Consider the following 21,040-nt stretch of genomic DNA (forward strand, 5'->3'; position numbering starts at 1 on the left):
AGGCAACAGCGCAAGACTCTGTAGCAAACAAAAACCAAAAAGCAACAACAAATAACTCCTTCCTTCATGACTAGTGATTTCTGTGACTATGTGTCTTATACAAGGAATAAAACAAATCCCAGGTACCCATAAAAAGGTGAGGCTATGCCAGGATCAGTGGTGCACGCCTGTATTCCTAGCTACTTAGGAGGCTAAGGCAGGAGGATTGATTGAGACTGGGAGTTTGAGACTGCAGTGTGCTATGACTGTGCCTGTGAATGGCAACAGTGCTCGAGCCTGGGCAACATAGTGAAACTCCATTTCTTTAAAAACCAAAAAAGGTGAGGGTCATGGAGAATTTGGTTTTAGACATACTGAGTTCAGAGTGTCTTGGGGGTACTGGGATATTAGGCTGGAGATATCTAGGGGCAATTGGACATCAGGATTTTGGGCTTTAGGGGAAATATCTCAATATTCCCTCTCTATTCTGTCTTGTAGGATTGTGTGAGTTGAGATCATGTATGAAAAGGGGCTTTGAAAATTAGGAAGTACCATGTAAGTGAAGAAGCTATATCTCACCAAGAATAAGTGAAAAAGAAATTTTGCTGTAACCCCTTGATGCCAATGTTTATTCAGACAGAAACATTTATAGGAGTTCTACTGACTGAATGTCCCTGCCGCCACAATGGCTCAGATTTGATTTTTTAAAAAGGAGCCTGTTCTTACCAAAAGAAGAGGAGAATATCAGAAAGTTAATATTTTTCACTTGTTGATATTCAGAGATAGTAATTGTAAGTATAAACATGACTCAGCATAAAATCAAGATTTGAATTTCCTTTCTTGGAAATTCTTATCCTTCTCCTTCAAAAAATTGTTTCTTTAATTGTATGCTTTTTGGAATTAGTACTTTTATTTTTATTTTATTTATTTTTAGGTGGAGCCTCTTACCTTTTAACTGAATCAGCCCCCTTTTGAAATAGCTTTCACAGAAACCCACTTACGAACTTGTACTTATTTCACATTAACCAAAGTTGAGTCACACGACTCATTTCGAAGGATGTGGGAAGTGTTTTTAAGCTGGACATACATGCTCCATGTTTTCTAGGTGTAAGGAGCAGTGTCTTTCCCAGCTGAAAATAAAACCTCATATTCTTTTGCTTCTCACATAGATCAATTGTGGACTACTAAGCCTACCTTTCTTATCAATAACACACAACACCTGCAAATGTCAGTTTCTGATTGCATGCCCGTTATTTATATTTCTATTTAAAATTTTTTTTCACTCTTCTCTATTTTGTTTCAGAAAATACAGTTATTTCTCATTTAAAGTGTGTGATTTATTTATTTATTTATATTTTTTATTTTTTTGAGGTGGAGTCTCACTCTATTGCCCAGGCTGGAGTGCAGTGGCGTGATCTCGGCTCACTGCAAGCTTCACCTCCCGGGTTCACACCATTCTCCCTCCCCAGTAGCTGGGACTACAGGTGCCCGCCACCATGCCTGGCTAATTTTGTTTTTGTATTTTTAGTAGAGATGGGGTTTCATTGTGTTAGCCAGGATGGTCTTGATCTCCTGACCCCATGATCCGCCTGCCTCAGCCTCCCAAACTGCTGGGATTACAGGCGTGAGCCACCATGCCCAGCCAATTTATTTTTTTAATTAATTAATTTTATTTTTTATTTAAAAAAATTTCTTTTTTGGTCGAGCACGGTGGCTTACGCCTGTAATCCCAGCACTTTGGGAGGCCGAGGCGGGAGGATCTCTTGAGGTCAAGAGTTCGAGACTAGCCTGGCCAACATGACGAGACCTCCTCTCTACTAAAAATACAAAAATTACCCAGGTGTGGTAGTGCATGCCTGTAATCCCAGCTACCAGGGAGGCTGAGGCAGGAGAATTGGTTGAACCCAGGGGGTGGAGGTTGCAGTGAGCTGAGATCATGCCACCGCACTCTGGGATGACAGAGTGAGACTGTCTCAAAAAATAAATAAATAAATAAATATTTTTTTTAAAAGTTATTTTTTATTTCAATAGGTTTTTGGGGGAACAGATGTTGTTTGGTTACATGAATAAGTTCTTTGGTGGTGATTTCTGAGATTTTGGTGCACCCATCACCCAAGCATTGTACACTGTACCAGTGTGTAGTCTTTTATCCCTCATCCTCCTCCCACCCTTTCCCCTGAGTCCCCAGAATCCATCGTGTCATTCTTATGCCTTTGCGTCCTCATAGCTTAGCTCCCACTTATGAGTGAGAAGAAACGATGTTTTGTTTTTCCATTCCTGAGTTACTTCACTTAGAATAACAGTCTCCAATTTTATCCAGGTTGCTGTGAATGCCATTGTTTCATTCCTTATGATGGCATGCCCATTATTTCTAGGGAAACACACAATAAGATAAAACTAGAACCAATATTTCCCTGGATGAGATGATTTCTAGAATTTCATGAGACCCATTTTTTTTTTCCGGAAGAATAAAGAGAGTGTTAGATCAGTGATTCTCAAACCATAATCCCATAAAATGAACTTTTGTGAGCTAAAGTAATGTTAGATAGTTAAACTTTGATTAATGGAGGTTCCCTGAATCTCCACAATACAAATTGTATAAAAACTGATGTTAGTAGATAGAGATTCTCAGGCATTTTTCTTAAACTTTTGGTATCTGTTTCCACATGAATATAGATAGTTGACAAAGGAAGCCAGCAATATTAGGGAAAACTCAAAAAGCATATCATAATTGACTGATTGCTTTATTAACATTTTGGCCAGTTGTCTGCCATGTAATTGTCATTGGTATGTATGGTAGCGTTAAATATATAAGTATTCCTGGAGGAGGCTTGTTTGTATCTCACCCAGGAGATTGCTGGGTGCTGCTGTTGCTCTGCCTTCTAAGGCATTGATAGTCTGTCCTGACTTCTGTGGGTTCTTGTGATCCTTAATTGGGAAATGCACTTGACCTCTGTGTCATTTGACTTTCTGTTGAATGTCATTTGACATAGAAAGTCTTGAGGATGCCATTTATTTGTACATTTGTCTCTTTTTAAATTGGCTCCCAGGAGAGAGTTTAGAGACTAATACAAGAATGGTGTATTATTCAGGGTCCTCCAGAGAAACAGAATCGATTGGAGATATACAGTCATTTCTTTACAATACATTTCTTACACATATACACACACACAGTCATACTCTACATAACAGTGTTTCAGTCAGTGATGGACTGCATATATGACAGTGGTCCCATAAGATTTTAATAGAGCTGAAAAATTCCAATGGCCTAATATTTACTCTACTTCTTATTGTTATTTTAGAGTATACTCCCTCTATTTATTAAAAAACAAACCAACTGGTAACTGTAAAACAGCCTCAGGCAGATCCTTCAGGAGGTATTCAGAAGAAGGCATTGTTATCACAGGAGATGACAGCTCCATGCATGTTACAGCCCCTGAAGACCTTCCAGCGGGACAAGATGTGGAGGTGGAAAAGAGTGATATTGATGATCCTGGCACTGTGTAGGCCTAGGCTAATATGTGTGTTTGTGTCTTAGTTTTTAACAAAAATGTTTAAAAAAATTTTTAATGGAAACAAGCTTATAGGACAAAGACATAAAACTATCTTAGAGCAAAAATAGAAAATATTTTTGAGCAGTTGTACAATGTGTGTTTTAAACTGTGTTATTATAAGAGTTAAAAATTTTTAAGTTTATGAAGTAAAAAGTTACATTAAGCTAAAGTTAATTTAGTGAAGAAAGAAAAATATTTTCAAATAAGTTTAGTGTAACCAGGCGTGGTCGCTCACGCATGTCATCCCAGCGCTTTGGGAGGCTGAGGCAGGCGGATCACAAGGTCAGGAGTTCGAGACCAGCCTGACCAACATGGTGAAACCCCGTCTCTATTAAAAATACAGAAATTAGCCAGGGATGGTTGTGCGTGCCTGTAATCCCAGCTACTCAGGAGGCTGAGGCAGGAGAATTGCTTGAACCCTGGAGGCGGAGGTTGCAGTGAGCCACGATGGCGCCATTGCATTCCAGCCTAGGCAACAGAGTGAGACTCCATCTCAAAAAAAAAAAAAAAAGTTTAGTGTAGCCTAAATATACAATGTTTATGAAGTCCATCATAGTGTACAGTAATGTTCCAAGCCTTCACATTCACTCATCATTCACTCACTGACTCACCCAGAGAAACTTCCAGTCCTGCAAGCAGCACTCATGCATGCGCCCCATACAAGTGTACCATTTTTTATCTTTTTTACTGCATTTTAATGTACCTTTTGTATGTCTAGGTATACAAATGCCATTGTGTTACAGTTGTCTATAGTATTTAGTTCAGTAACATGCTGTACTGGTTTGTAGCCAAGGAGCAGTAAGCTATACATATAGCCTAGGTATGGAGCAGGCTATACCATCTAGGTTTGTGTACATACACTCTATGATGTTCATACAAGGATGAAATCACATAACACCACATTCCTCAGGATATATCCTTGTTGTTAAGTGATGTATGACTGTATGTCTGCTTATGTGTGTGTGTGTATAATCTGTATATATACATATGAGATAAAAATGAGATTTATATATAGCCAATCCTCTGTGTCCATGGGTTCCACATCCATGGATTCAACCAACTGTGGATTGAAAATACTTTAAACAATTGCATATGTATTATACATATACAGAGTTTTTTCTTGTCATTATTCCCTAAACAATACAGTACAACAACTATTTACATTAGGTTTTATAAGTGACCTTGAGATAATTCAAAATATATGGGAGGGATGGCATTGGGAGTTATACCTGATGTAAATGACGAGTTGATGGGTGCTGATGAGTTGATGGGTGCAGCACACCAACATGGCACAAGTATACATATGTAACAAACCTGCACGTTGTGCATATGTAAAATATATATATATATATATATATATATATATATATGGGAGGCTGGTACATAGGTTATATGTAAATACTATATCATTTTATATCAGGGCCTTGAGAATCCCCAAAGATTATCTTCAGGAAGTCTTGGAAACAATCATCCATGGATACTGTGAGATGACTTTATGTATATATATATTATATATATATATATAGAGAGAGAGAGCGAGAGAGAGAGAGACAGAGAGAGAGAGATTTAAAGAATTGGCTCACACAATTGTGCAGGCTGAAAAGTCCCATCCTCTGCTCTCTGCAAGCTGGAGCCCCAGGAAAGCTGGTGGTAAATTCCAGTCCAAGCCTGAAGGCCTGAAAACCAGGCACATCAATGGTGTAAATCCCAGTCCAAGGGTGGGAGAATGCCGATGTTTCAGCTCAAGCATTGAGGCAGAAAGGGCCAGTTCAACCTTCCTCTGCCTTTTTGTTCTATTCGGGCCCTCCACAGATTGGATGATGCCCATACACATTGGAGAGCGCAGTCTGCTTTACTCTATCTACCAATTCAAATGCTAACCTCTTTTGGAACTACCCTCACAGACACACCCACAAATAATGTTTAATTAGGTATCTTGGCATCCTGTGGCCCAGTCAAGTTGACCCATAAAATTAACAATCACAAGTGGAGCCCCTTAAACTTCTTTCAATGAAGGTGATGGCAGAGACAGTGCAGGAGAGCCTGCAATTTATCCTGAGTTGGGTTTTGCTTTCTACAGTACATTGTGCTAAATAATGTAGTGATTTTTAATTTACAGTAACATCTGGGCCTTGGGAAGTAGTTCAGAATGTGAATGCTGAAATCTTACTCTACCACTTATAGGTTGTGTGACCTTGGGGAAGTTACTTAGCTTATTTATGCCTTGGTAGCTTCTGTTATAATATAGGGATCATAATAGCACATACCTCATAGGGTTGTTTTGATTATTAAATGACTCCAAGCATGCAAGGCACTGTGAATACTACATTGTGAATATCTACTAAATGCTAGGCAGATTTAGGTATTCTTTTTTTATTATTGTATTAATGCCTTCACTATTCTTACAACTGGGAAAAATTACTCTTGATCCATTTTTTAGTATGCCAACCTTCTGCAGCTGGTGAATCTTAGCATTAGTGGTCTTATTTAGGTTTTTGACTGATTAAACAGGATTACTTTCTGACCTAGTGTTTAATAACTTCGCTGCCAGAAAAACCTTTGGGTTTTTTTTGAGGCTTTAGTATAAGTTTTCAACTGACAGGATCCAGGTGCCCTAAACTTGAGATTTTAAAAAGTTAAAAAAAGTTAAAAAAATTATTTTTTAAAATTTGTTTAGGTACATAGCAGTTGTACGTATTTATGTGATATTTTGAGACAGGCATACAATGTGTAATGATCAAATAGGGTACTTGGATATTCGTCACCTTAAACATAAGTCATTTCTTTGTGTTAGGAACATTCCAGTTCTACTAATTTTCAGATGATTTCTTCTTGCTTGCTAACATCCTTTTCTTGCAGATTGAAGAACTCCTTGTAATATTTCTTGTATGACAGGTCTGGTGTTGATAAAATTCCTCAGCTTTTGCTAATCTTAAGTTTTGATGAGGACCTCTCTCCTATCCCCCATATTTTGACCACAAAGTAGATCAAACACAGTTAAGGAATATTTGGGCTTATCATATAGAGAGAAACATGAGGTAGTATAACACTTATGACCACTTAAGTCTAAGACAAAAATCTATAAAGACAAGTTATAGGAAAACTTGAATTCTCAAGATTTTTAATTTAAAAAAATGGTAAATACTAGGGCCAGTGAAACAATCTTAAAAGGAGTTTGTTTTTGTGCTTTTTCTTTTTTCGTTGAAAGTCAGTTTTAAACATGTATTCCAGGTGACATGGAAGCTATAGGGCTCAAGTAATTGTAGAAAGCTAAATTCTTTCTTATTGCAGAGCCATGACAGTCACCATTTCAGTACCTAATTTGCACTTTACCTCTCTTTAGCTAGCTTAATATTCAGTTATAATCAGAAGTGTAGCGAGTCCCAAACCTTAAAGGATTTAGAAAATTTTGTGAAATTAGCAAAATATCTGCTACCACAAATGTTATGTTATGAATTCATTTCTTGAAATTTGCTTTGACAGGCTTAGGAAAGGATCTACAACATTAAGGAAGCAATGTTGGATACCATGCTAACAGAGTAGTGGACTGATATTCTCCCTGGGCAGTTGTGAAATATGGCACTATTAAATATTGGAAACTCTCTGGTGACTTAACTTCTAGTCCTAATGTACATTATATAATTATGGAGGTTTTGGGCCAATAATCTAATAATTCGTTGATGCTGGGTGACAAAGAATGAGTTTTCATGTAATGGTTAGAGATGTTACATAATATATGCCCTTTTGAAGAGAAATAGCCTGTGCGTTTAAATTATGCTAGTAGGCAGCATTACATGTGAGCAACAGATACTTCCCTGGGACCATAGGCTGTTAAACGACCACAAAAGCCTCCTAATTGCAATCTTCCTCCATTCTAACCCATTCTCTACTTTCAGCCAGTCGGGGCTGATTGTAAAGGTGTGTATCCCAACATGGGTCACTCTGCTTAAAACCCTTCAGTGGCTCACAGAGCCCTCAAAGGAAGTCTATACTATTATTACATTCACTCACTCCCATTTTAGTTTTTCTTCCACCCTGCCATTTTATCACCCAGACATCTTGGATACTGAGTCATCTCAAGCAACTCAAGGATGACCACGCTTCACAAGATGTGAGCTGGGAGCACAGGCAGGCCTTCCTGTCCAGCTCTGATCCCCGCAGCTCTCCCTGCCATCTGCCTCATTCTCTTTCTCTGTAGACTTTCTCTGCTTTGGCATGCTTGGAAATGGCCACCCTGTAGCTCCCTGGTTTAGATGTCTTTCCCGGAAGTGATCAGCAGAGATAGAGGTTCGTGTAAGTCCGTTCTCACATTGCTATAAAGGAGTACCTGAGACTGGGTAATGTATAGACTCACAGTTCTGCAGGCTGTACAGGAAGTATGGCAGAGGAGGCCTCAGAAAACTTACAATCACGACAGAAGGCAAACAAGAAGGAGACATGTCTTACATGGCTGGAGCAGGCGGAAGAAAGAGAAGCGGGGCCAGACGTTCTTCGCTGAGAGTCGTCCGGGTTTCCTGCTTCAACAGTGCTGGGACGGAACCCGGCGCTCATCCCCCGTCCCCCATCTCGGCCGGCCGCCCATAGCCAGCCCTCCCTCACCTCTTCACCGCGCCCTTGGACCGCCCCAAGGTCCCCGCAGCCCGTCGCTCCAGCACCTCGCGGCCACCACTGCCGCCGCCGCCTGTCCTTAGCCTCCGCCATGACCACCGCGTCCACCTCGCAGGTGCGCCAGAACTACCACCAGGACTCAGAGGCCGCCAGCAACCGCCAGATCAACCTGGAGCGCTACGCTTCCTACCTTTACCTGTCCATGTCTTACTACTTTGACCGTGATGATATGGCTTTGAAGAACTTTGCCAAATACTTTCTTCACCAATCTCATGAGGAAAGGGAACATGCCGAGAAACTGATGAAGCTGCAGAACCAACGAGGTGGCCGAATCTTCCTTCAGGATATCAAGAAACCAGACTATGACGACTGGGAGAGCGGGCTGAATGCCATGGAGTGTGCATTACATTTGGAAAAAAATGTGAATCAGTCACTACTGGAACTGCACAAACTGGCCACTGACAAAAATGACCCCCATCTGTGTGATTTCATTGAGACGCATTACCTGAATGAGCAGGTGAAAGCCATCAAAGAATTGGGTGACCATGTGACCAACTTGTGCAAGATGGGAGCACCCGAATCTGGCTTGGCAGAGTATCTCTTTGACAAGCACACCCTGGGAGACAGTGATAATGAAAGCTAAGCCTCAGGCTAATTTCCCCATAGCCATGGGGTGACTTCCCTGGTCACCAAGGTAGTGCATGCATGTGTTGGGGTTTCCTTTACCTTTTCTATAAGTTGTACCAAAACATCCACTTAAGTTCTTTGATTTGTACCCTTCCTTCAAATAAAGAAATTTGGTACCCCCCCCGAAAAAAAAGAGAGGCGGGAGGTACCACACATTTTTAAGCAACCACATCTCATGAGAACTCACTCACTATCCTGAGAACAGCAGTGGGGGTATCCACCCCCGTGACTCAGCCACCTCCCACCAGGCCCCTCCTCCAACACTAGGGATTACAGTTTGACGTGAGATTTAGTCAGGGACACAAATGCAAACCATATCAAAGTTCTACTTCCAGTTCCTGGGAAAGTGAATCTGACGGGCTAGAGTAAGATAGGCTCCCCAGGTGATCTCCTGAGCCTGAGAGATGGCCACAGGCATAGTACTGGCTGTGAAAGCAGACTGCCAGAAGAAAACACAGTCAACATTTTGTTGCTCCCCTTAGCCCCCTCCTTCCCCTTTCATTTTCCAATGACTGTAACATCAGATGTCTTCAGATAGGCTTGGAGTGTGGTCTTTGGTACCAAGGACTGTGATTGCCATACACATTGTTTATTTATTTATTTTTTGAGACAGGGTTTTGCTCTCTAGCCCAGGTTGGAATGCAGTGACATGATCGTGGCTCACCGCAGCCTTAACCTCCTGGGCCCAAGTGATCCTCCTGCCTAAGCCTTCTCTGTAGGTGGGACCATAAACTTGCACCACCACTCCACGCTAAGTATTTTTTATTTTTTGTGGAGACGAGGTTTCACCATTTTGCCCAGGCTGGTCTTGAACTCCTGGACTCAAGTGATCTTCCTGCATTGGCCTCCCAAAGTGCTGGCATTACAGGTGTGAGCACCACCCCTGGCCCCTGGTTTATTTATGGGAAACTTAAGGCAGCCAAGAACCTATCTTTCCAACAAGGTGGTATATCTTGTAGATTTTTTTCATTCACTCATTTGTTTAACCAATATTTACTAGTTATCTACATTGTTTAAGGTGCTATAATATAGAGATGCATGGAATATAATTATATATAGTATAAAATCCAATTTAGTTTTTCGGGAACCTGTTATGTATTTAAGCTGCATTAGCTTGCTTGTCCAGGGTTATAATCCTTTATTCATTAATATTTTCCCCCAGATCTTGTTCCAATATTATGGCAGGCAGTCACACCCTTTAATCATTTGCCTGTAAAGATGTCTCTGATTTATTCAGGTTTACTCATTCTAGTTAGGAGTAACTAGGAGAATAGACACGTTGGAAAAATAGAAATCTTCCAACAGCAATGTTGCATGACATTATGAGTTTGACATTAATTAAATAACGAGAGAGAGTTTGTATTATCTGGGAAGCTGGAGGCTTTAAGATTATAAACATTGCAGCTTGCCCAAATCATTTCTAGAGTTGGAAGTAGCATGAAGTTCAAGACTTCACAAATAAACATTCACATGCAAAGAGAAAAATCAGAAAAATCATAGCCTAAATCCAAAATGAAGTCACAGCTGGCTGCTTCGGAAAAAAGAAGGATGAGCTTTGTTGGCAAAGTCAGCTCTTCTGCATGTTTAAAGTCTATGTAGCAGAGTCTAAAAGAAAGCAAACCAAATTTCAATTCTCTCTTATAGCAGGCTTAAATTTAGCTCTTTGTGGAAACTGGTTGGGAACATGTACATGGTTGAAGGTATGTGGTGTTATGTTTATAAAGTTCAATGATGGTAACTGTTGAAGGGGTTATATCACTAGAGTATTTATTGGGGTGATAGTGGGTAGCAGGATAGTGGGAGACCCCTACAAAGAGACCATTAGGTAAACCAATTTGTTGAATATTTGAAATCATATTCTTTTGTAGTGAGGAAGAAAGCATACTTGAACTTGCATTCTTAAAATTGAACACTCAAAAACATCATTTAGAGAGCTTGCCATGATAACCATTGTGAAATAAATAAGGGGAAGAAAGCATAACCCATCAACAAATGCCATCATCAATCTTCATCAAGCTTTGATTTGCTGATAAACATGTGCAGATCGTGTGCAAACTGTCCTCCTAACTGTTGAACCCCTTGCTTCCTTTGTGTACTGGCTAGTGCACCCAGGGATGTCAGGTGACTTTTTCATAAGAAGATGGTAGGTTAATTCCATAAAAGTACAATTCAAGAGTCCAATTTGAATACATTATGAGGTGGAATGTTGTCTTTGCAGTTGGTGATTTGAAAGGTTACTTTAAATCCACTGAGTAAACATACTAAAGTAGGTGAGAGGTTCTTTCTTGGGTTTTGGAAATGTGTTATTGATGTATGATAATTGTGGCTAAGGTCATTTCCTAATCTTCAATATTAACTACAAGTTTGTCCTGTCCTCTATAGAGAAGTATAAGAATTAATTTGTTGTCTGAGGAAATAAAAATGAAAGGGACTAATCACAAAACACATTTTCCATAGCAAAAGGGCAAAAGTGCTAATTGAATGTAGGTAATATTTTCCCATTTTGAGGAACAAAAATATGAACTTTGAATCGATTCCTTATCTACAGATATGGATCCTTGTCTGCATGGCATTTTATTTTGCTCATCCTTAGGACTTTTCTCATCTTTTATTAGGACAGGACCTACCATGTTTTTCTAATAATGCCAGCCTGGCCAAAGTAATACAGAACTTTCTAATTCCTTTTTACGTGATGTTGTGCCCAGGAGCTGGCCAAAGTTAAGGGTTTAGCCTCTTCTGGAACTGAGTAGTCCACAGGGAAACGGAGCTCTGACTGAGGGCTCATTAATTTATCCTAGTCAGTTTTATTTTTAAATATAATTTCTGCATCCAGGTATAGTTTACAATGTTCAGACTGTATCTTTAGCTCTCAAAGTCTTATGGTCCAATCAGTTTGGGGGGGAAAACTGCTGAGCTTTAAGCTGTTCTAAAAGTATACAATTTACACAAAAATTAGACAAGTTGGATAGCACGATCTATCTCTAGTGAATGACTGTTTTGTTGTTGTTCCAATCTCCAGTTCATTACAAACTGATAATTTTGTGGACTACAATAAAAATCAATTGCTAACAGTAAAAATCCAAGACATAAAAAAATAAGCTCCAAAGTTTTATTAGATTTAACAGATATAAAATTAGACTATCGAATTGTTATAAAAGTATCTAATTTTTTTCAATATAGCTATACTTATGTGAGATAAGCATACTTACCTCATTTTGTACTCATCACAAACAGTTTGCAGACTGGCATGGGATCACACTGAGACAAAAAATCTAATTTTTTTTTTTTTTTGAGATGGAGTTTCACTCTCGTTGCCCAAGCTGGGGTGCAATGGCGTAATCTCAGCTCACTGCAACCTCCACCTCCTGGGTTCAAGCCATTCTCCTGCCTCAGCCTCCTGAGTAGCTGGGATTAGAGGTATGAACCACCACGCCCGGCTATTCTTTTGTATTTTTAGTAGAAACGGGGTTTCTCCATGTTAGCCAGCTGGTCTTGAACTCCTGACCTCAGGTGATCCACCCGCTTCAGCATCCCAAAGTGCTGGAATTACAGGTGTGAGCCACCGCGCCTTGTCCACAAAATCTAGTTACTTAGTTGGAGTTGAAAAAGTTAAATAGTACCTTGAAGCTTCCATTTAAAAATTTTCCCAAAATGATATCTTGATTTAAATTTGTTGTATTTACTTTTTTCCCTAACAACAACAACAACAATAACAACAACAACGACAACAAAGCATTCACTATATTTTCTCTTTTTTTTTTTGTTTAACAGAGCCTCAATAGGTTAATCCTATTCTAGGGAAGTGTAGGTTATCTGCCTAGTCCTGGGTGAATCTTGATCAGATTGGTTATTCCAGTTTCCTGCTGAATGACTGGTATAGGTAGGAACAAGTGACACAATGCTGGCCAATGAGATGTGAGGGAAGTTGGGGAAGTTGGGGCACTTTTGAAAAAGTTTTCTTTCCTCTTAAAAAAGGTACAATGAAATGATTTGAGGATATGATGCCTGGAGCTGCTACAGCCATCTGTTAATCTGTGAGTTTATGATGATTAGAGTAGAAAGATGGAAGAAACTTGGATTTTCAATGAATTATTGAATTGCTAAATAAACTAATTTTACTGCCTTCCAAATTTCTTATATGGGATTTAAAAAATTCTTTATCTTTTAAGCAATTTGTCATTCTCTTATTTGCAGCCAAAAGCATCTAAACAGTAATTTGCAATCATTCAAAGCATATATGATATTTTAATAAGGAGTTCAATTTTTAAGGAAACACAGTAATTAATTAGATGTTTAAGAATCAATTTCCCATGCAGTGCTCTACCCCGAGGCATGGCTTTTCATCAGATGGCAGCTCTTAGCCTTGCAAGCAAAAAGACTACTAGAAGGAATGAACTGATCTCTGTAGGATTTGCTCGGCAAGCCAAATGTTTAAAAAGCAGCATATGTCACAAAAATAAGGTGTACTGCAGCTGCAAAGACTGCCTTTGTTTTGAGATATGGGATGTTTGTAACCTTCAGTAGGGGTAGGTTAAATCAACTCTGAATCTTGTTTTGAGTGTTGAAGCAAGTGCATGATGTGCATAGTCCTCTCAGAGCAGGCTGTAGGTTATGGATCATCAGTAACCATTGGAGGCTATGACTGAGGGGTGGCACAGTCTTTTTAAATTCCTTAGTGCTCTGCTTTCAGTCTTGAAAGTTTACTGAGATGCTCAGATGGAGGAAGATATAAGCTGCAGGGCTTGAGAAGTACCTATGGGTATAAAAAGAACTTTCACTAGGCATTTTGGGTGCTGGAGTTTGTGACAAGTAGATGGAAAGGAAAAAGAGATGGGGGCTAAATGAGGTCATATAAGTGAGTGTAGCTGGCAATACAGCTGAGAGATTTTAGTTTTTTGTTTTTTTTTTAATGAAGAAATGAATGACATGTTGAGTCTGCCATTATTATGTGTTAGAGATTGTCCTCAGCACTTTTCTTACATTAATTCATTGAATCCTCACCACAGTCCCATCAAACAGATAACATTATCATGCCCAGTTACAGATGAAGGAAGTGAGTCCAGTCCACGGAAGTTAAGTACCTTTGCTAAGACCCACAGCCTTCATAGTTCACACTCTTACCCATAAACCACTCTTGCCATATGGAGCATTACAACTGTATAGACAAGTCAAAAAGTAGTATAGGAATCACTCGGGTATCCAGTGCGCCACTCTGTCATTTAAAGAAATACAACTTTAAAAACATAGCTGGTCCCTGAACACCTTTCTCTGCCCCTAGTTCTCCCTTTCTTTCTATGATCTTTCTTTCTGTGAGCTTTCTGGCATGAGGCCTGGCTTGGCTTTTGGTAGAGGGGCTGGGTTTACTTTTTCATGCCTCCTGGGCCCTGATTACTTAAGCAGCAGTTCTGAAAGAAGCAGATTTCTCCAGCCTCTGCTGCCCAGAGCCAGGCCTCAGCCAGGTGTTCTAGACAGTGAGCGAACCTCTGGCCCCCTTATGGGGTGGATCCTTCAGTCTTCATTTAGTCCCCACTGTGCTGTAAGTGCTCAGCAACCAGCCCCATTGCCCTCTGTTGGTCATGGTGACCTGAAGCCCCAAGGTTTCAGTCCCACTCACCACGGTGAGGTCTCTGGGAAAATGGGAAGGGCAATGCTATTGATTTGGGGGGAAAAGAGGCTTTTTTCATCTGCTGTTTCTTGGTTGGAGGGGCTATGAAGGCCAGGCTCTTACAGTTCTTTTTGGTCACGAACATCTTATTTTCTGAGTTGTTTTGACTTGAAGAAATTAGGGTGATTATTTTGGAAGGATACATGAAATTATTTTAACAGTTAAATTAACTTGATTTTGAAATGCAAGTTTTCTTGGCACCCATGGATGGCAAGCAGTAGGGAGCCTGCTTTAGGCTTAGTTATTACTCAAAGGAATTTAGAGGAGACATGGATTGCAGCCTATAATACCTTTAAGTTAAAAAAAAAGAGATGGAGTCAGGAATGCTTCACCATGGAGTTGTTTTGTTTGTTTGTGTTTTGAGACAGCGTCTCACTCTGTCGCCCAGAGAGGAGTACAGTGGTGTGGCTCATTGCAAACTCTGCCTGCTGGGTTCAAGTGGTTCTCGTGCCTCAGCCTCCTGTGTAGCTGGGATTACAGGCATGCACCACCATACCCGGCTAATTTTTGTAGTTTAGTAGAGATGGTCATGTTGGCTAGGCTGGTCTCGAACTCCTGGGCACAAGTGATCCGCCCCCCTCAACCTCCCAAAGTGCTGGCATTATAGGCATGGGCCAGCGCGCCTGGCCCACCATGGAGCTTCTGCCATAATTTATCTTTTGACTTATTCATCAACTACTTACCATTTACCTCTTGCCAAACACTGGCAGGTATGGGAGATATAGCAGTAATAAAAGCATGTAAAAATTCTTACCCTCATGAAACTTATATTCCAGCAGGAGAGACAGAATAATGAAGCAAGTAGGTGTGTTTGTGTGTGTGTGTGTGTGTGTGTGTGTGTGTGTACGCACGATGTTATGTAGTAAGTGCTGATAAAAACAGTGAAGGAAACGGGAGAGTAGTTTTTTGTTTTTGTGAATAAAACGAAACTGTTTTGAGGAGCATATTACCAGTGCAGAAGCAGATATATTATTCTAAATACAATAATCAAAATAAGATTATGACATCGAAACTGCATAGTCTCTTAGAGCATCTCCATGCTTGGACTATGATACATTTGACAAGGTGGGGATCTAACCAGTAGGTAGCTCTTGGTGCCCTCAGCAATGGGAGCTGTAGCCCACTTTCTCCACTCCAGGGTGACCCTCCTCTTGATCTAAAACATCTCCTGACTATCTCCCCTCCAGCCCCTGCAATAGGACTTATCATGGTAAAAAGAGAAAAACTTGAGTTCTTCATACTCAGGGAAGGAAAAATCTGGAAATACGTTATGGTCGACCACTGCCCTCATTGGCAATGTGGGCAGTAGAAGGGAAAGTGATTTTTCTTTTTCAGAAAAGAATTTTGATATGTGTGTGTGTGTCTAAGTGGGATAGGCTTTGGAGATCAGCATAGCCTGGGAATTTGGCAAGTTGGAAGTGCGCTTTTTACTAATATCAGAAATTCAAATGAGGATTACTTGTCTAATGTAACTGCCGTGAGCATTCATAATAGTGATATTACAGATTGTGTGCAGATCATCCTCTTCAGTTTATTAATAAAAGATTTCCATAAATCAGGATATAACTTTAAGAACACCCCCTCACCACCATTTAAAAAATTGTATGACGAATTGCTTTTTCATTTGCAAGATTTTTGTTTAAGCAGAGCTCTTAACAATTTTTTTGTGAGCAGTCATTTTAAAGTGCCTACATTTGCATGGCTTTATAGAGACACAGTTAAATCGACATAGGCCTAGTCATCTCAATACAGAAGAGAAGGCAAATTTGCATTTTAAAAGCTGCATTTTGGACTGGAAAGTATTTAATCCCCAAAGATAAACTGCTTTACAGCTGATTTGTTCATGGATATGATGATGGCTCTAGAAGGTAATAGATACTTGATTTAGTTTCCCTGAATAATTCCAAATTCTGGATTAAAGCATGGTAATTGATTTAAAGAAAACATGACTTTTTTGTTGAGATGGAGATATAGGGAGTAGTGTGTGTGAAAGTGGGTAGGAATAGGGTATTCTGTGACTACAAATCAGCTGATTTTATGGATTTTCCACTTGCAGCTTTTTGGTAGCTGGAATATTTCAGCCATTAAGCACAGCTCTTTTCAGACACAGTAATGATCACTTGCTGACATGGCCCTTTCAAGCCGTGTCCGGTGTCTGACAGAGCTGATGGCCACTGTGAAACTACTGAAAGATGTCCTGGATAAGTCAAGCTGGCCAGACTGGCTTAGGTTTAAAACCTTGGATCCTCACATTTCTGAAACAAAAGAAAGGATACATACTCGTCAGAAGTGTGATTTCAGTTAAACCAATCTTGACTATTTTTATGTTTCTGAGTCAAGTGCTTCAAGACAAAAAAAAAAAAAAAGGAGTCCTTGTGGTCACTTTTTCACCTAGGGAAAGAGCATTTAAATGGCCACTAGTGCCTAAATGTCCACAGATGCTTCTGCATTATTCATCAGAAGTTTCCTCTATCATTAGAATAGCACTGTCTTGCACAGAGCAAATGTTTCTTTAGATTTAAAGAAGATGTAGGTCTAGTTGTTGCTTTTTTATTTTTCAGATCTGGATTGTGGGGATAAACTGATGTTTGAATTGTTCTTGTTCTGTGGGAGGAAAAGGATTTCTGATTACGGTACTTACCAGCAATTGGAGTGCTGAATCAGTTACAAAAATTCAAAATAGCATGCAGATTGCGACATAATTTTCCCGTGTGAACAGTCCTTCAGGGAAGCAGCCTTACAGGATAACAGTTCTATACATTGTTCATTCCTGTACTGAATGTTGTAGTGACCCAGGGCAGGGAGAGCTGGAGTCCAGGCAAAGCTTGTACATCTCCCGGATGTTGACAAGTACTGCTGCCTCAATGCTTTTTGTTGTATTGAGGTTCTACTGCTTCAAGTGCATGCATCATATTTCAATACAGTATACTTAAACTTGGCAGTGATCCTAGCATTACACTAGGATCCTAGTGATGTTAGCATTAATAATATAATCAGTAATATGCAAGAGCGCCATCTCGTATTTAAGGCTTGTATTTTATTATTTGCCAAGCATCTACTCTGAGTCTACTCCTGTGGTCTTGTGAAATTACCAAAATACCCAGAATTGTGTTCCCTTGATGCATTGCTGTGGCTGTAAGTCAGGCAAAGGTGACTTAAATGTGGACGAGTTTGATTTTTAATGATAAATTTGGATCAGAATTTTAGGGTTAGATAAATAACTTTTAAGAATAATAAATTTTTCCCTAAAAAATTAAAAATTAGAACTGGTTTCTATGAGGAGCCACAAAAGAATATCTTAAATTCCAAAATTTTCTTCAATCATGTGAAAGCAGTTTACTGTCTGTCTTTTAATTTTCAAGTCTCTTTTTTAGTTCATATGCCTCATGGGTGCATAGGATATTAGGTACTAGTTTAAGAAGTTTTTTAAAACTGTATTTATTTGTAAAATGTTACTTGTTTACTGGAAAACAAGGAAGAGAATAAAGAAGAATATGAATTACCCTTAACCCTCTAAGCCAGAAACAACCATACTTGCCGCCATTTTTGTACAAAGTCTTTTCTCCATTTCTCATAACATATACAAATATACAGATTTAGTGTTAAGAGCCTCACCTTTGTGTGATTAACTACAGTGCCGGAGTCAGAAAGAAGAAAATGTAGATGGTATATGCCAAAGGAAGGGTTAATTCTCAGAAAACTGGAGGAGCCTAAAATATGGCAAATTCTCGCAGGCAGCCCAAAGACCTGATTTAGGAAGTTTATCTATTTTGAAACTTGAAGTTCTGGAAGATATTTTGACTGGATAAGTTTGCAACCAGCTGGGTGACTCTACTATACTCTGATTGATCTAATAAAACACTTTCAAATCACATTCTTTGGTATTAGCACAGATAACAACACATCGATTAATATCTAAGCTAACCATTATCATTTTTCGCCATTTGTATTGGTTCTTCATCAGCTCCTAGCTTTAAATGCTAAAATTCACTGGTCTGAGATAACCACAAATCAGTCTCTGCTTTTATTCTTAAAATACTCTTTAATTTTTTTAAAGACAACCAACAACAGTTGGGATCTCCTTTAAGATCTGTTCATCGAACCACCAATTCATTAGTCCAGTGAACAAAAATATATGCAGTCACTGTCTAGGCACAGAAAATCATGGGATGATAAAACATTTCTGTCCTTATGGAGCTTACATTTTAGTGAACAGTGACAGGAAATGAAGAAAATGACTGTTAATGGTAGTTAATTAGGAGGCTGCTTTTAGGGGGACAGGACTTGCCCCTTTAAATTACTTAAGCTTCACCTGAATGTAAAAAAGGAGTAAGGCATACACATAGCTGAGGAGCAAGTATTCTAGGGAAAAGAAACAGCCAGTACAGCGAGTGCAAAGTGTGCGGGGAACTGTGCAGTCTAGTGATCTACGGGAAGAAGGGCAGGAGAGAGAGGCTGAAAAGAGACCACGCAGGCCCCTGGCAAGGAGTGTGGGACTAATTACATTCCCAGTGGGAGGTTGCTGGAGTATTTAAAACAGCTAATTGACCATTTAAAAATAGCATATTGGCTGTGACATTGAGAAAGGGGATCACCAGATTGATGGAGACAAGTGGTAGATGCGGGTTATTGCAAATGGAGAGTCAAGACTTTGTGAAGGATGGAGAAAGGAAACAATGATGAATCCTTGGTTTGGATCTTAAATAATGAGGGGATGCTGGAACAATTTACTGAGACGGAGAGGCTGAAGAAAAGCAGGTTTAAGATTTATGTGGTGTTTAAGATCTTATTAGATACCCCAGTGCTTGGCATTCAGCAGTTATACGAACAAGTCTGGAACTGAAGGCAAAGGATGGGGTTTGAGATTTACATTTGGAGTTACCTGTGTGTGGATTGGAATTAATGCCACGGGATTAGGCCACATTGCTTAGGGTGGTGTAGAAACGCAAATTCCTTCAACATTTGGAAGCAGTTTTATTGTCCTGCTGTAGAATTTCGGGTAACCGAGAATCTGCCGCTACTTTGAACTGCTGCATTTTCTGAGCTCTGATGTCATTCAGAAAAAAAGGAAAGAAACAAGTATTTGTTGAAAACCTAATGTGTATGGAAAATTGAGCAAGACACTCTTTACATGCTATTTCATTTAATCTTTACCACGATTCTGTTAAAATGTGAAGAAACTGGCTCAGAGTTAACTAAGTAAATAGACAAGAAGGTAATGTGACTGAGAAGTGACTCCAGGATTTAAATCCAGGTTGTTCAGTGTTCTTTTGCTTTATTGGGCTTACAGTTGGCAGAGTTGCAATGGCGATGATTTTCTTTCACTAGTTCTTGCAAATTATATGGAATTTTAAAGTGAATATAACGTCTCCCATATATATGTTTTAACACTTTCAAAACAATATTTGCTCATGGCAAAGACAAGAAAATGCCTCAACAAGGTTTTAAGGTGGGAATTACTTTCATCCCTTTCTTTTTAATTACCATTTTACTTTCCACAAATTCTAGAAAGTTCCAAGCCTATTGTAGAAGAGAAAATATATCTTTCCTTATCCACCACTAAGCTCATAGCTGAGACTCCTATAACAAAATACAAATTAAGAAGAGAAAAGCATACAAATTTGCTTAATATAAGTTTTATATGACACAGGAGCCTTCAGAATGAAGAACACCCTCCCCCACCTCAAAAAAAAAAAAAAAAAAAAAGAGATGAAGACCCACATGGGGAAACCTGTGTATTTTTATGTACAGTTGCGCAGAAGTATGATGGAATGGCAAAAGGATATAATCAAATAGTGGTAAACTGAGGGGAACTTAGCAAGGGCAAGGCTTGTTTGTTCAGATTCCTCTTGGTGTCTCTGTCCTTTTGTTTTTTTTTCTGGGCATAGGAAAGGCACCTTTGGAATGAAAGTCTTACATCCTATGTTAGAGGAATGTCAGGTAATTCTTTTATGGCCTGCTTCAGGGGAGAAGCGTGGGAGAGGTCATAGAGTCCTTCCTGCTTCTGCTATTTCCTCAAAGGCCAATGTGCCATACTTTGGGGTAGTGTATCCCTGAACCCCTTTTTGTATAGCATATATTTATGTGTATACATGAAATAACTCAAATAGAATCATGTTCTATCTGTTGTTTCATAACTTTTTTGTTCACATAAAAATGTATCTTAAGGCCGGGTGTGGTGGCTCACGCCTGTAATCCCAGCACTTTGGGAGCCCGAAGCGGGTGGATAACTTGAGGTCAGGAGTTTGAGACCAGCCTGGCCAACATGGTGAAACCCCGACTCTACTAAAATTACAAAATTAGCCAGGCGTGGTGGTGGGTGCCTGTAATCCCAGCTACTCTGGAGGCTGAGGCAAGAGAATCACTTGGGTAGCAGTGAAGAGCCATGTAGCTGCAATTAACTGTGTGGATATCTTTGCTTCATTATGTCAGTATCTCTACAGGATAAATCCTTCGTATTATGATTGCAAGGTCAAAATGCGTGTTTGTTTTAAATTTAGATAGATATTGCCGAGTTGATTCAAATAATGTCGCTAATTCATAATCT

At 39.5% G+C, this 21,040-nt stretch overlaps 1 protein-coding gene and 1 pseudogene across 7 annotated transcripts in view; both read left to right on the forward strand.

The window, feature by feature from the left end:
* The window catches only part of PLCH1 (phospholipase C eta 1), a 256,547-nt gene that overhangs the window by 102,162 nt on the left and 133,345 nt on the right, over positions 1-21,040 (forward strand). The gene's annotated exons all lie outside the window — the stretch shown is intronic.
* On the forward strand, positions 8,016-8,943 carry LOC112619612 (annotated as a pseudogene). Its single transcript, XR_003118260.1, has one exon. The product of XR_003118260.1 is annotated as a ferritin heavy chain pseudogene (transcript).

The sequence above is a fragment of the Theropithecus gelada genome, chromosome 2, assembly GCF_003255815.1.
Source record: "Theropithecus gelada isolate Dixy chromosome 2, Tgel_1.0, whole genome shotgun sequence".
Taxonomy (NCBI): domain Eukaryota; kingdom Metazoa; phylum Chordata; class Mammalia; order Primates; family Cercopithecidae; genus Theropithecus; species Theropithecus gelada.